The sequence below is a fragment of the Cataglyphis hispanica genome, chromosome 21, assembly GCF_021464435.1.
Source record: "Cataglyphis hispanica isolate Lineage 1 chromosome 21, ULB_Chis1_1.0, whole genome shotgun sequence".
Classification (NCBI taxonomy): Eukaryota; Metazoa; Arthropoda; class Insecta; order Hymenoptera; family Formicidae; genus Cataglyphis; species Cataglyphis hispanica.
The window spans coordinates 471,693-487,848 of NC_065974.1; the positions used below are offsets into that span (position 1 = coordinate 471,693).

A 16,156-nucleotide genomic window follows, 5' to 3' on the forward strand; every position below is an offset into this window, starting at 1 on the left:
GGAAACTTTCACGGCAGTTTAACGATGCTAAAAGCAAGTAAAATAATATAATTTATCAAGCAAGTGACTTTATGATTAAATAAAAATTAAGTCTACGAATATTCGAGACCTTTTTTTCCTCGCAGTTTCACTTTCGTCTGGTTTTAAACTTGCAGACTCGCCGCACGATATACTCGCGTTTTCTCTTTTCTCCCGTTCGCTAGCATATTCAATAGATTTGAAGGACAGATGAAATAAGATTACAAACAGCCGACTAAAAGAAGAAAAAGATTAATGTGCGATGATATTCACGCGCGTGTATTTTCCCATTCATTTCATTCACTTCATTCGTAACTCACAGCCAACACAAAGCCCTGGTATACATACTACGGATTCTACGATTATTGCTCGAAGAGGAGGGGAGAGAGAGAGAGAGAGAGAGAGAGGATCGCCGCCGGTTCCGGAAGCATATCTCGGAGAATCTCTTTTCATTCATAAACTCTTTCTACCGGAATACTCAGTTCAACAAACCGACAAAATATAAACCGAAGGAGAGAAAAATAAAGAGAGAGAATATAGAGAGGTAGATCGGTATGTAGGTTGGAAAACGCACGCAGGAAGGCGGGAGGGTGGAAGATAAATGAAGCGCGGGGACGAGTAGACTTTCCGGGTGGTATGTCTGAAGAAAACAAGCGCACTCATACATACATACGCATCTCGAATTCTCGGGGAAAAAAATGTTTTATCTTCGTTGACTCGCTTATCGTCCATCTGTCCGAAAGCGAAGCTCGAGTTGGCGAAAAGAAGGATGGCGGTATCGGGAGCGTATGCTGCGCGAGAAGGTCGAGCGAGCGCACCCACGTTTGCACTTTTACGCGAGCGGCCTGTATGCGTGTACACATATGCGCGGATGGACGCGTAGGTGTAGAAGCTCTTACGTTCGCGCATACGTATGTACGTGAGTAAGACGACCACACGTTGTTAGTCGTCGTCGTCGTCGTCGTCGATGTCGTAGTCGTAGTCGTTGTCGTCGTCGTCGTCTTCGTCGTCGTCACCGTCGGCTTTCACGGTAGATCCTCGAAAGGCCAGAGGTGAGGCTCCAGTGAACCGTACACAAAACCGCTTCGCTGCAAAATCGGGAGATTGGACGTCACGGGATATCTACGGGTGGATTTTTTGCGCTATCACGGGGTGTACCTTCAAAGGAAAGGCCGCGTTGCTGCAGGTGCTGCGGGGTTCGCGCAGCAAAAGGACGGCATGACGTAACTTCGGATCTCGCCCGGACTCTCACTCGGCGAACGATGCTTATATACGTAATCATTCTCGCGACCACGTTCGACCGCACACATACACACACACACACACACACACACACACATGATGATAACGCTAATATCTCGCATGTCGCATAATTGAGAATGTTTAAAAGCTGCATGAATTTTTCAAAAAATCTTTTCCATCAGTTTTCTATCCTATTGATGAAAAAACAGCGTTATTTGTTTTTCAATATTCCAGTACTTTTTTTTGAAATTTTGTCAGTTTACGTTATAATAAATTTATGCTATAAAATATGTTGGATTTAATTATACATTTTATTTCTTTAAATAATAATTAAATCAATATTCGATATTACTTGAAGAGAGCATACATTTAAATAACGTCATTTTAATAATTTGTCTAATTTTTTTTTATGAATTATTTTCAAGCCCTCGCGAACGCCTTATCGAGATCCAAGTAGGCGAAACGCAACATCCGCTTTTATTCGCGGAACGCATTTATTATCGTCCGTCTCGACCGACGGTGAGAGACCGGTGAGATTCGGGCAGAAATTTCGCGGAGCCTTCTCCTCAAGACGAATGGCATCCCGTCGTTCCAGAAGCGAGAGCTCTAACCGTGGGCTTCAGCCGTGGTTATTGGCCGATCGCGAACGCGCCGCGCCGCGCCGCGCCGCGCCGGCGTTAATGCGGCTTTGGGCGTCTCGCGGCCCCCCTCGCGATCCCCCCGCGGTCTCCGCCGCCTCTTCTCTCTCCACCCCGGGTCTCTAAGTTTTTTTTCCTCTCTTTTACATGCGCCTCGCGCGGCCTTCGAAAGATCTCTCCTTCGCCGAAGGAGCGCGAGCGGGAGGGGGTGGGGGAGGAAAGGGGGACAAGAGGGAAAGAAGGAGGCGGACGAGAGGGTCCGAGGAGGGCCGCGGGGAGTGGAGGGCGTAGACGGGAAAGAAAAAGATAAAGGAGAAAAAGATGCGAGAGAAGGCTCTCGCGGACTTTTGGCCTGAACTCGGTGAGCGAGGTAAAAATCGCGAGAGAGAACCGTCAATTAGGAGCGCCCGCGATTCTCCGCAGCGGTTCCTTCCTCCGCGCGAACAAAGAGCGACTTTGTCGCTCGCTCTGACGTTCCTCCGGTCTTTCCCCGGTAGACGGAGATATTGACGAGATATGTACGCGGCGAATGTTGGAATTTGGCCCGCTCGTCGCATGTCGATGTGTCATTTGTTCGAATTAACGTTACGCCAGCGTAGAGATTAATTTGGGAAAGATGGTATTTAAAGGGAGACAAAAATAATTAAACGTAATTATGCAGAAAAAACAAGAGAGGAAAAGAATCAACTGTTTGTATCACGCTGTGATAAGATATAAAAGTTACATCCTACATTTTGCACATTATTTTTAATCACAATTTTGACTAACATAAAATCGATTTCTTTTTTTTCGGGTTAATTAAATTCTAAACATTTTAATAATTATTATATTATATTACGCATATATGTGACAGATAATGTGTAGATAATTGGGGCAGAAAAATAATTGGATCGACTGCGTAGAAGAGCGATAGTTTGACGTAAAAAATAAAAAAAAAATAACTCGCCGATTTATAAAATTTCACAATCTCACGTCGCGATGGAAAAGCGATCGTATGTAAAACACACCTTAACGCCCCTCCTGATATTCTTTCTCTCGAACAAGTGCCTGTGCCGCGGGTAACCCGATAATTTATAGCAGCGCAAGAGAGAACGAGCAGAGAGAGAAAGAAAGAGAAAGAGATGGAGAAGAGTGCCGCCACAGCGTGTAAAAGTCCCTCCGTTTACGCAGCAGATACGCGCGCTTTATGTATATATATTCGCACATGCGTGCGCTCGTCCTCTTCTCGCTCTCTCGCGGCTCCTACTCCCCATATGTTCCCGTAATGATGACGAGCGCGCGCGTCGGGACGGAAGAGCGCTCGAATTTCCCGCGTGAACAACACGTTGCGTACGTGCGTGCGTGCGTGCGTGCATCCGTACCATAAAATGTTAGATCTCGGGGTCGAGATCCCTCCCCTGATGCGCAACTTCTTCTCTTCTCTCGGTCGCATTTATATAGGCCACGCGGTATACGAGATATCCGCGCCGACTATCGATTCACCGCGTTCGCGCTATGTCATATCGCTTTGGCGACGCGAAGCGAGAAATCGAGGGACGACGAGGACGACGACGACGACGACGACGACGACTACGACGGCGACGGCCGAGAATCGCGAGGAATGCGACGCGACGGATGAAAGCGGTATAGCAGTAGACAAGAAGCGGACACTATCTCTCTTGTCGCGGTTTCTCTTTCTCTCTCTCTCTCTCTTTTCCCTTTCCGCTCGCCGTCCCTGCCCGTCGGCTCCCCGCGGCCCGAATGGCTCGTAAGTCGTCCGAGATTACGAGCTCGCTTTTAAGGCCGCCCGCTGCGAATCCGAAAGAGGTCAGACTGGCGAGCGAGCGATCGAGCGCGTTTCGAGATAAACCGGAGGAAGTCGCCGCGGCGCGATTCGAGCCGCGGACCACGAACGCGCGGAACGTCACGGGAAGCAAATTTATCGCTCGGCCAAGTATGACGCGCGCTCGGCCGCGTCAATCGGCCGAGAGATATTATCTCGACGTACGCATAAGAAAGAGAGAGAGGGAGATACGTGTCCCCTATTGACTCACTGTCAGTCTACTCTAACACTATGAAAAATTGCTGATTTTTAGCTTTTTTTTTATAAAGAATATTAGAAATTAATCTTTTTGGCATACATATGTTTTTATCAATGTTTAAATAGTAAATATTTTTAAATCTTTATGAATATTTAGCTTTTTTAGATCCGGGCGCTTGTATCTTTTCCTCCCAGAATTTCTCGACGTCATTTTCGCCTCCTTATCGCGCTGCAATTGATTACGCGATGATTAATATTTTCGTGGCGCGTACATCATCGTACTCGTAACGTATTATGCCAAGTCCTTATAACGAGTATCGGTAAGATTTGTCGGGAGCGCGGCGGTTTTCCAACTTTTAATTCAATTCCGTTACTGCGGAGAGCCCTTCCCTCCTCGATGTCGCTTTCTCTCCGCCGTACCTAAACCCACGACGTCTCGTACCTACTAAAGCGACTACCGGCGCAACCACAGACGAGAAAATCGCGGCGATTACACACCATGACCATTACCATTATGCCATCCGCGAAAGCTATTTATTAAAGCGACGCGAGGAGTCAGACATCCGGGGCTGGATAAGAGCGCATTTTACGCGCGTCAGCGAATACGCCTGAAATTCTGGAAATTGTGCTCTCTAACTACGCCGTTGCTTTGTAGCGCCGAATCTCTTTGGTATCTCTCTCTAGGTGCACCAATTATCGATTAAGGTTGTATACGGGGTGTCTGGTAATTGATAGTAACAATCATGGATGGACAAGACTATGTATGCTAAAATAAATGACGAATTTATTGAGAGAATATCAATCAATCTTATTATAATTCAATCGCGGAAGCGTCATATCGTTATAATGCAATTTTCCGTTGGATGTTTATATTTATGATTTATAGTTTGGAAAGAAATGACACCCAATATTTTTTTCACCACCATGGAATTCTTCGCAATAATCGCAGCTTTACAGTGAATACACTTTTTTCGCTAGATTCCTATAATTTTTTCATTTTGACAATTCGTGGATATTTATCTAATTTCATTTAAGACAAAAGCCTTCAAAAAAATGTACAAATTTTTACACGGAAGAAATAAAATCAAGAAGGAAATGAGGAGAATTAACGGCGCTTAAAAATTGAAACACGAGGGAATGAAACCGGCGACAATGCAGCCGAAAAACCATTTGACCGAAAGGTAAAAGTATATATGCTCTTTTATTTAGAAAACTATGGAAAAGCACAAGTCGTGAAAGACTGATTTTTTTCTTTTCTTTGCACGTTTCTTTTTCTAAATTCTTAGAACTTTCCAATTATCGCAGCGACTAAACTTGAAAATATAAATTATCTTTCAACGTTCTCGGGTAACACGTGTACGCCAATTTCACTAAATCCGTCGATTTTAATAAACAATGATTATTGTAAAATTTAGTAATGTATAATATGAAAATGTAATGTGTATATACAGAGTGGGCCCAAACGTTCCGGTCAAACTTTGAGTTTTTATAGAAAATTTAATTTTGAACAAAAAATTTTTGACATATAATATATATATATAGTATATAATCTTATACAATTATTTTTTCTTAGCAATTATTTAAACAATAATATTTTTAGTTAATGGAAAAGATGTATCATTGCTGATGTTAAATTAATAAATAAACAAAAGATCAATCTTTAAGAAAGTATCTAATTTTTTCCAAGACATTATAGTGTATGTTTGTTATATTACTTTTCTTTAACAAATTTATTTATATATTTCCAGAGAAACCAGTCAATGATTTACACGTTTCTAACCTGATGTCAAAAGCGAAGAAAAGAACAATATATCTAAAGCGTTTGGAAAAGCGGAGAGTTCTTTGTTTCGCGACTTTGCGAGACGAGCCCGCAGCTCATTTACCGGATCCGGGAACGGAAGTCTAATATTCTCTACCTGATCCGTTACATACCCGCGCATGGTCACGGTTCATGGTTCTATTGGATCTATGTTAAACGACAAACGGTGCAAAAAGTACGTGCCATATATGGATGGAAAGATTTAGAGGATTAAGGCAACCTTGAACATACTGACAATGAGGACACAAAAATGTGTGCGACAGTCAGGTATGCGAGTAATGATAGTTGTAAGAAAGAGCTTAGTCGAGTAACGTTGACTACATTTCGAGTTTGCACACGCATATATGCGCATTTTATGTATACATACGGCAGAATATTTTGACAGGAATAAATAAATAAGTAAAACACACACACACACGCATATATATATATATATATATATATATATATATGTAACGAATAAAATAAAATTAACAAAGAGAAAAAGTGGAGCGTAATTTTTTGAGGGCCTTTGATACTACCAATAGCGTGCGATACCTTTTTTCCAAGCTCGTATGGTTCCCTTTGACGCCACGTTACTTCGTTAAATATCATACTTTGTCGGGGGGAACATTTTTGTCGCCCTGTGAAACGATCGCTACTTGGCAAGAAAAAAAAAGAGAGAGAGAGAGAGAGAGAAAGAGAGAAAAAGAAAAATCGGTACGGCGAGTCGACGTAGTATTTTACGGGAGCATCGGCCGATTAACGCGAAAGGGCCGCGCTTTCGGCATCGGATCGATGAGAACTCGGCTCTTTAATTCTCCGGAGCATTAAAATCGATCCCTCTCCCCTTCCCACCCACCCACCCCCTCCCCGCGTTGTGAAATTTCCCTTTCCCTGTTCGCGAAAGAAGAACGGAGAAGACCAATAAGTAGTTTCTCTCCCATCCTCCGTGACCTCCCGCAGTAATAATACTGTCCCTCTCGGTTTAAGTTTCCTTTTGAATAACCTGTAGGTCACCGCATAAAAAGGAAACTTGTTGCGTTTACTTTATGTGTGTATACGTATACAGAGAATGTCTCTCCTCTCTCTCTCTCTCTCTCTCTCTCTCTCTCTCTCTCTTTGGCTAACCCATACTTCTAGCGATAGAATACACATAAATACGACGGTTGTAGAAATGTGGTCTCGGTCCTGAGATAACTTTCGCAATGATAAACAGTTTGTGAATTAAATGGTCCATAGCTATAGGAAGTCGAGTATATCGATCCGAGCATTTGCATATCCATAAAGGAGTAGTACTATATTATATAATATCACATTTTTCCAATCTGCATTTTTACTTTTATATTTACTAATACAACAAGCAAGTAAAGAGATGAGCGCGCAAAGGGTATTATGGGTCAAGGACACACTCTGTATACTACACGCGGACATAAATACATGCGCGCACACACAGAGAAAGATAGACGGAGGGTAAGAGAGTTTCGACGTACTTTTCGCTATCTATAACAGTGCTCGTCGCGATAAAAACGATAAACCGACGACGGCCCGATGGAACGAAAGCGAAATTCACCGTCGTATAATAGTCGTCATTACCGGCGCTTTTGCATGCGATCTAATTAAAATTACTTTGCATGTGGGAGGGAGGAGAGGAGGCGCGAGCCACTCGTGTCACGGAGAAGTGAGAGCACTAAGTTGATAATTTGTGTTTTGGGCCGAATGCCGATCGTTAAAGTATCTGGTCGGAACTGTTTCGACGATGAATGGAATTGAGCCCGAGCAGACCGAATCTCAATGTGGCTAGCTATCGTTGTGCACTTGTTGCAGTGCGTTGCCACCCCGAGCAGAAAGATAGGATCGACCCGCTTCTATAACTCCGGCTGGCTTTCTGATATACGAGACTACATAGACGCGCACACATACAAAATGCACACGTACACTCACACAATACAACGCTCCGAGCATCCGTAATGGCTTTATCATAAGGGATGAAACGGGAGCCATTAAGTAACGCGAGATCTCCGATTGAGGGCGGCAAACAAAAGCCACGTACCGATTAATTTGATAATAACACCGTTACCTAATTGAGCAGAGCGATTTAATTGACATCCGCGTAATCGATCGCTGCGCGACTCTTGGAAATTCAAGCCTAGCTTTTTGTTTATGCGCAATGCGCACTTTATTAATCTATTCAATTATCTTTATATCAGTGCTAAAAAACTTTTTGCGATAATATAACGTAAACATAAAAAAAAATCACATTTTTTTTTTAAACTATTTATGCTTCAATCCGCGCGACAATCAATTTATTTATCTCTTGTATTTTCCTTTTATAGAACAAATAGAAATTCTTAATCTATTTGTATGAGACGTATAATATTAAAGTCCCCATGAGAGAGACGATACTTTCTCTCACACAAAAAAAAAAGACTAAAAATAACATTTTTACTTTATTTGACAAGTTTATTTCATTCAAGTTTATTTATGTAAATTTATTTAGGAGACATTTAGAATCATATTTCATATATTTTTAACTGATTCTAACAAGTTTTGCAAAGGATTATTATATGTCAATTTAAATTAAAATAATTAATAAATAATATTGTTTTTATAACCTTTAAGGCAAATGTTAGTTTCTTAGTCCTATTTTGTTATTTGGATTGTAATTTTGATTATTATAAATAGGTGAATTGATTCTTCCCTGCGTGACAGATATTTTCCTAGCAGAGTCCGGAATATCTGCTTGACCGAGAAAGAGCCACACGTTTGTTCCGCGCAGCAGGATACCAAGTTAAACTGCGCAGTATATATATTTACACCAGGGTGGATTGTTTCAGGGAATTATTATTATTATACTCTAATTTGATATTTATCATAAAATTCAAATATCCTTATATATATATATGTATATTAGATTTTTAGTCATGAATTTATAAAGTTTTTCTCAGTTGCTCGCGCGTCATACTTATTCCACGTGGATTAACATATTTAATGCCTTTTTTAAATAGTATTAATGCATTTTATACGTTTAAATTTTCCTGCGTTTTCTGGATGTTGATATATGTCGAAAAAATTCAACAATTTCAGAATAGACAACCATAAAATTTTCCCGTATAACTTTTTTAAAACAAGCTTTCTCTTCGCAAAGAGAAGGATCTGTGCAAGAAAATGTCTCAAAAAGATTATAAAACATTTGCTGTCGATGAAAAAATTTATTCCTTGAATTTTCTAAGTACAAGTATAGGTAACATATATATATATATATATATATAGATTTTTTTTTGTTATTTTTTCAGATACTTTCTTGGCGCGCAGAGTCCGAATCTTACTGTACTATCTGTCAGTTGACCAAGAGAGAACCGCACGCCTGTGCCGCAGCAGAATGCCGAGTTGAGCCGCGCGGTATATATTTACACCAGGGTGGATTGTCTCTCATCTCACTTTCCCACAAGCCATTGGGCTCTCTCCCTCGCGTCTCTCCCTATATCTTCGGGCTCTCGGCCCTGATATCTAGTACATAGGATGATAGTCCCTCTCTGTCTTTCCGTCTCGCTTCGTTCTTGCTCCTTCCTCCTTTCCTCTTCGTAGGGTGTGTAGGGTGGCGAAGAACACGCGGTAGGAGCGCGACGCGAAGAGGACCCGCGGCGTAGACAGAGAGAGAGAGAGACAGAGCGACGAAGAAAAAGGGAGATCAGCACCGAAAATGGGAGAGAGACGGTAGACAGGAAAGCCGATGGATAAGGGGCATCGGGGAGGCGCGAGGGGTTAGGAGACAGCTGCAGGCCATGCGAGGGTCCGTCGACCAGGCTTGGCCGTTTACCGCGGAATACACCGCGTACGCTGGAGAGAATGTGGGAGAGAGAGAGAGAGAGAGAGAGAGAGAACGCGTAATATCAGGAACAGAAAGAGACGGAGGCGCGAGGAAACGCGACAGTGAGAGCGAGAAAGAGAGATAGAAGCAGGGGATAGAAACAGGGACGAAGAAAACACGGGGAAGCGAAGAGAGTGAGAGAGGAGGAAGATGAAACGACAGCGAGAGAGAGAGAGCGAGACGACCTACTTCGACGTGGTCCGCGACTCGCTCGTCGCCCCTGCCGTGCTTGTCCCCCCTGCAACCCCCTTTGGCGTTCCCTCGACCGATCCTCGACGCGTATACCGTTGCGCCCTCACCCCCTCCGTCCGTCCCTCGTCGACCCTTCTTCCCCGCCGCCCCGCTGTCCCCTTTGCCATCCGCCTCTTCACGACCCTCCAGGCTGTGACTACCTCCTCCTCCTCCACTCGTTTCCCCATCCCTCTTACCTACCTACCCTACGATGCCTCCCGCCGCCACCCGACGACGGACCCGAACCCTTGGCGCCCCTTTGCTCTTAGCCGCGGATGCGAAAGCCGCGCGACGGTGTATATGGGGGGATGCGAAGGAGGCGAGCGAACCGAGAGCCGAGAGCTGAGAGCCGAGAGCGAGGTTCTCTCCAACGAGCCACAGGCAAGTTGCCGTAACTCGCGCTCCGGTAAATTTCCACGGAGACCCTACTGCTTCTCTACTCGATATACCTGCTCTTTCTCTCTCTCTCTCTTAGCTATCCACAGCCACACACAGATATGCCACCCTTGCGACACGGGCTACAGGCTACGGGCTTCGCCGATGTACCTGCTATATACGCGGCCGCGCTTTCTCTTAACGCGCTCTCGATTTTCTTCATCATCGCTCTCCTTCTTCCTCTTCTACCTTCTCCCTCTTTTGCGATATACACGATATACCATCCGCTAGCACATCAGGATTTCTTCCCGCGCTGCGATTACGCGAGCTACCGTTCGTTGCGAATCATGTCCGCTTACGTGTTCGGAGAGCCGGATGACGACGGGGTACGTGCAACGATGTGTCAACCCGGAAGGGAAGGGAAGGAAGGGAAGAGCAGGGGAAGTCTACATTGATTTTCTTTTTTATCGGCTGGAAATTTCGAAATCGCGCATCGAAGGGTTCCCGCTCGATTAAGGACGGTCGGCGAGAGGCCAAGAGGGACGGACGGGTTGATGGCTGGGTAATATAGAGAAGGGTGCAGGAGAGATATCGCGTCGGAGGACCTACTACTAGCTCGATTAGGACGCGAATAACGGTGAGGGCGAGGGCTTGGGCGAGGGCGAGGGCGAAGCACCCATCGGACGACCGATAGGCTGATACACCACCGAGAGCGACGGAGGAACACCCCCGCGACGTAGGGTTGATCGATCGCGCGACGCATCGGCTAGATTGATTCTGGCAAAAAATAATGAAATCTCTTTGCGCGCCAAGTACCGCGATGCAACGCGACTTTAACCCTTTGATCGTCCGGGCCTAACGATTAACTCACACTTTCATTCGATAGAACGTAATTGTCCTCTGATATGTCGACCAATGTCGATACAATATCTTCCAGATTCGACAAGAGTAAATATTTTGTTTTCTCAGTTATGTCATATATATATATATATGAAGGAATATTCTTAAAATTTATCGGAAAGCGTAATATGATAAGAAAAGGAGATGACTTTTTGTACATAAATAAGTCACAATAACTTATAATCACATAATAAAACTTTTACTTACAATGTTTTATTTTTTAAAAATTAAGTTTGTCCGTGTTATTTCATATATTTCAACAGTAACTATATATATATATATATATATATATATATATATATATATATATATATCAATAATTTAAATATTATTTTAAATATTACATTATATAAGAAAATATATTTTTTTTAAATTATGATTTTATATATATATATATAATGAAAAAAAAAATATATTTTCTTATATAATGTAATATTTAAAATAATATTTAAATTGCTGAAAATATATGCAAGAAAATAACTTATTCTTGATTGAAATAAAATTTTGTACTTTACATATATTACGATAAAAACTGTTGTGGAATGTGAGTTCAATAGAATAAAATATTATTCCAGTTTATATCGGTTTAACGGTAAGATGAGAGGTTATTAATTTTTTTCAAGTTTTTAAGTCAATTTTCTCAAAAAATAAATGTAAAGAAAAAAATTTTTCTATTCTACACACACATTTCAAACCCATCCTCTTTCACAGAATTATTAGATTCATTAGCTTACAAATTACGTCCGCGTATATTAAATCAATGTACTTGCGTGTATTAGAAATTGAATGAATTAATCGAATCTCATATTAGTTCATATATACAATAGAACAACTTGCATGCATTTCGAATGTATGCGGCACACGACAACAAGCATACGCTGAAAAGCCTGCGCAAGGTGAGAGACACTGGGATATACATTCATGAGTCACTCCATTCACGAAATGTGAATTCTCGCTTTGCAAACTTTAGGGGTCAACGGGTCGAGAATGGTTAGCCACTTCTCTCTCACTCTCGTCCGATATATCGAGTCTTATCCGATAGATACATCGTCAATGACTCTTTCCAAGTTACGTATATATAGCAGTCACAGTGCACTTCTGTACCAAGTATTAATCCCAATGTTATTCGAAGAAGTTGCGGGACAAGGGACGTAGAGGTACAAGTTTCACGGGATTTCCTATCAACGTATACCAACAATGAGAGAGAAAGAGAGATATGATTCGTAGAAGGAGGAAGGATCCAGGTTTATCACGAGAGATCTTTCACGGTTGCAAGGACGGCACAGGGCACGATAGTGGGGATAATCGCCGTTCAGAAGTCGGAGGGGTCGCGGGAGGGAAGGACGGAGGAAAGAGGCGGCGGGGGGGGGGGCAGAGAAGTAAGAGTAGCAGGAGGTATCATTCACTTTGCGGGAGTCGCACTCCTCCGCCGCTCGTAATAATTTTCTTTTTTATGAATGAACTTAACGCTCTTTCCTCTCTCTCTCTCTCTCTCCCTTTAGCGTTTATCTCTATCCTTCTTATCTCTTCTATCTTATGTTTCTTATTTAATCTTTTTCTCTCTTTCTCTCTCTCTCTCTCTCTCTGTTTCTCTTTCTTTCTCATTCGTCATACAAAATTCATCGTTTTCACATAAAAGATTGAGTTTGTCGAATTAAACGTGACATTCATCGGAATTAGAAATTCCGTCCAATGATATCCAGCAGGAGTTAATACATTCTTTAGAAGAAATTATACGATACGCACGTTCGATTGATTTTCAATAATGGATCGATGTATTACATGGGCCAGGCAATTTTATTTTCAATTCATTTATAAACTTGTAGATGGAAATTGTAAACTGGAGAGAAGAAAAAGGAGGCAGATACATAATGTCTTCCAGAATCGAAATTTTTTTATTTTCGCTGTCAATTTCCAATCTAATATCTACTTTGATATTTTAAGGATTTGAAGCAATCAAATCATTCACTTCATTTGTAGTTTTGCGAAAAACTCTACTTCAAAAAATCAGAGTAAAAAAATTTTCGTTTATTGTAAAGTTCCTTTACTCGATTATCGAAACATTGTTATCAAATACGCGTGTACGCTCCTACTTTCTCTTCACTTTACAAACAAATTTAGTGATGTACGCGAATAGCAACATCGCAACGCGATTATTCACTTATAATCGTAAACATTTTACCCAACTAATGACTAAATGCCACTAGCATGACTAATGACTAATGCGATCGTTAGGGCGATTCGGCAAATAATTTAAACACAAAGCAAGTATCGGCGACAACGAGACGCCGGGGCGAGAGAATCAGAGAGCTGTTTATCGATATTATTATACGGCCAAAGGCAGCGTTATACCGCCTTGAAGGAACGATAGCGAGCGACCGTTAACTCGAGCCGCGGCGCGGCGCGGCGCGACGCGACACACATGTCGCGCAAATAGCCCGCGCGGCTGTATACGTACGTGATGTATGTGCGTGTAGGTATGTATCGCACACACTTGGCCAGGCACGTACGCATACATAATTTCACGCGCTCTCGCACATATGCGCGTTGCGGCCGCGTGTGTATATCCTTCCGCGAAAGGCAGGAGGACCGGACGCGACGGACTCGACGTTCGATAAACTTCGGCTCCGCTCTCGCCGAAGGAAGCAGGTGAAAATTAATTGTACAGGTTTATCGACTCGCGGAGTTCAGGAGTCGAACGAAGCAAACACGGGTCCGCGTCTCGTTTACTCGCGACGCGGCGTGCGCGTCTTCGCGACGCGTTCTACAACACAGGACGCTATCGATCGATTTTCCTCTCGGCGTCGTCGTCGCCTTGTCGCTCCCTCGTTCCTCCTCCTTCCTCTCCCGCCCCTCTTTCCGTTCGTCGACTCTCTCTCTCTCTCTCCATCTCTCTTCGCGTCCTCGCGTGGCGCGTATAGCGCGTGCGAGACTCGATTCGTTAAACGTAGATCGAACACGCGCGCGCCTTATCCGCGAAATCGTATTTTTGTTGTCGCCGCGCTCTTAGCAACGCCATATAACCGTCGCGCGCGCTTAATAATTCGCGCTAGGGTCAGCTGCTCTCCGCGATACACGGGCCGCGTTCGCGATACGAATAACGCGTTTGTATGCGTATATGAGGGTCGTCGAAAAGGAAATTATTTCTTCCGCTCGCGAATCAATCCCGCGATATGCGTCATGTCGCGCACGTTCCAAAGTAATTTTTCATGTTTTATTTGGTGGTCTCTTCAGGTAAGCTTCAAATCTTTCGATCGAATTTCAAATGTATCCGCAAAGTTCTGTCAACCTCTGACGTACATCTATTCGCGACACACTAAATGCGCGAGAACTTTCGCTGTTTTTTCTAGTATACACATTATAAATTTTAAAATACGTTATATACATTTAAATACACACACACACACACACACACACACACACACACACACACACACACACATATATATATATATATATATATACATAATTTTAGTTGCTCAAAAAAAGATATTTTTTTCTAGTACGTAAACACTATCTTAATAATAATACAGAAATAACATTTCAAGAATATCTAATATGATATCTATATAGACATACATTTTCATTCTCGTTCTTATCATCACTACGATACATTTCCATTTACGATTCCAACAAAATGGAAGTCCGAAAATTCTAAATGTGTGCGATCAGCGATAATCATTAGAGTAGCGCGCCTCTCTCTTTCTTTCTCTCTCTCTCTCTCTCTCTCTCTCTCTCTCTCTCTCTATTCGGTGGCGCGCGATGAAAAACGAGCCAGCATACGTGATGAAATGCGGCTGGTCCTTGTGCGTGTATCGCCGTCGAAACTGCGGTGTCGGTGCGTACAGGTACAACACTGGAATCGCGTATTCATCCGCGACGGTAAATATCGCAATGCCGCGGCGATATACTCGCGGTAAATTTACTCTCGAATTATCGCGAGAGCGAGCTCCTTTTCGCACCGCGCCGCGCTCGTTGTAACACCGCGTCGAATGCTCGTACGGATTTTAGGCCGCGCACTCGTAAATCCGGCTCACCCTCGGGGATTGCTGGCAGAGGTGGCGAGGAGGGATTTAAGGCTTTTGCTGCATCCAACATCCTCTTTTCTCCCTCCCTCCCTCCCTCCCTCTCTCTCTCTCTCTCTCTTACTCTTTCTTACTTCTATATTTCATACAAAAGACCGACAAACCTCGATAAATATTGTAAATATTACGGGGAATTTTCTTATCTGAAACGTAAAGTCCGTCCACGCTAGACTTGCTCTTTTTATATACAATACATTACGCGGATTTTTTTTTACATACGATATGATTATGTAACTCGTAAAATGTGGTAAAATTTTCAAAATTATTAACGCGACATTATAAGGAACACGAATGTGGACAAAGGAGTAGTAAAGCTCTTTTGACAGCCTCGATACTTGAAAAATTTGCCCGGAAAATGGATGAGGTCCTTCTTTTTACTTAAGCGATTAGGAAGGACCTAATCCAGTTAGCGACGCTCGTTGGTTATTTTTCTCTTTTCTAATCTAAAAACTATTATTTACAATAAATAATTGATTTACATATTCATTAAGATATAATATGTCTGAATATTCATCGCGACGTACAGAGATGATACTAATGTGGATGTGAATTATTTTTGGTGTTGAATACAATTGAAAGATATTATTAATAACGGGGAAAAAAAGAATATGGAGAATGGAGATGATGAATCGCGCGATGAGAGAGAATTTTTGCAATTTACAAATTCTTGCGAGTTTCCTAAATTCTGATTCTAACAATAAGTTGAAAATTTGTAGGTCCATAGGCGAGACAACCGGCGGATAATCATCGCGAACACGACGGTGGACGCGCGGTCGTCGTAGTCGTCATTGTCGTGGGGTTAAACGACGAAATAGACGCAAAGCAGAGGAAAGGAAAAGAAAGAAGAGAAGAGAAGAGAAGAGAAGAGAAGAGGACGCGGACAATTCGTCGGTGCGAAGAAGAGTTTGGAAGGGCAAGGAAGAGGATGGTCAGGGAGGAGACAGGAGACGAATCCCTCGTTGACGGCGCCAGTGCAAA

General features: G+C 42.8%; 1 long non-coding RNA gene across 1 annotated transcript; it reads left to right on the forward strand.

Moving 5' to 3' along the window:
- The first annotated feature begins 5,678 nt into the window (after window positions 1-5,678).
- Window positions 5,679-16,062, forward strand: LOC126857260 (uncharacterized). Its single transcript, XR_007688472.1, has 3 exons — window positions 5,679-6,004; window positions 9,013-9,118; window positions 15,895-16,062. It is a non-coding gene; the product is annotated as an uncharacterized LOC126857260 (long non-coding RNA).
- The last annotated feature ends 94 nt before the right edge of the window (window positions 16,063-16,156 follow it).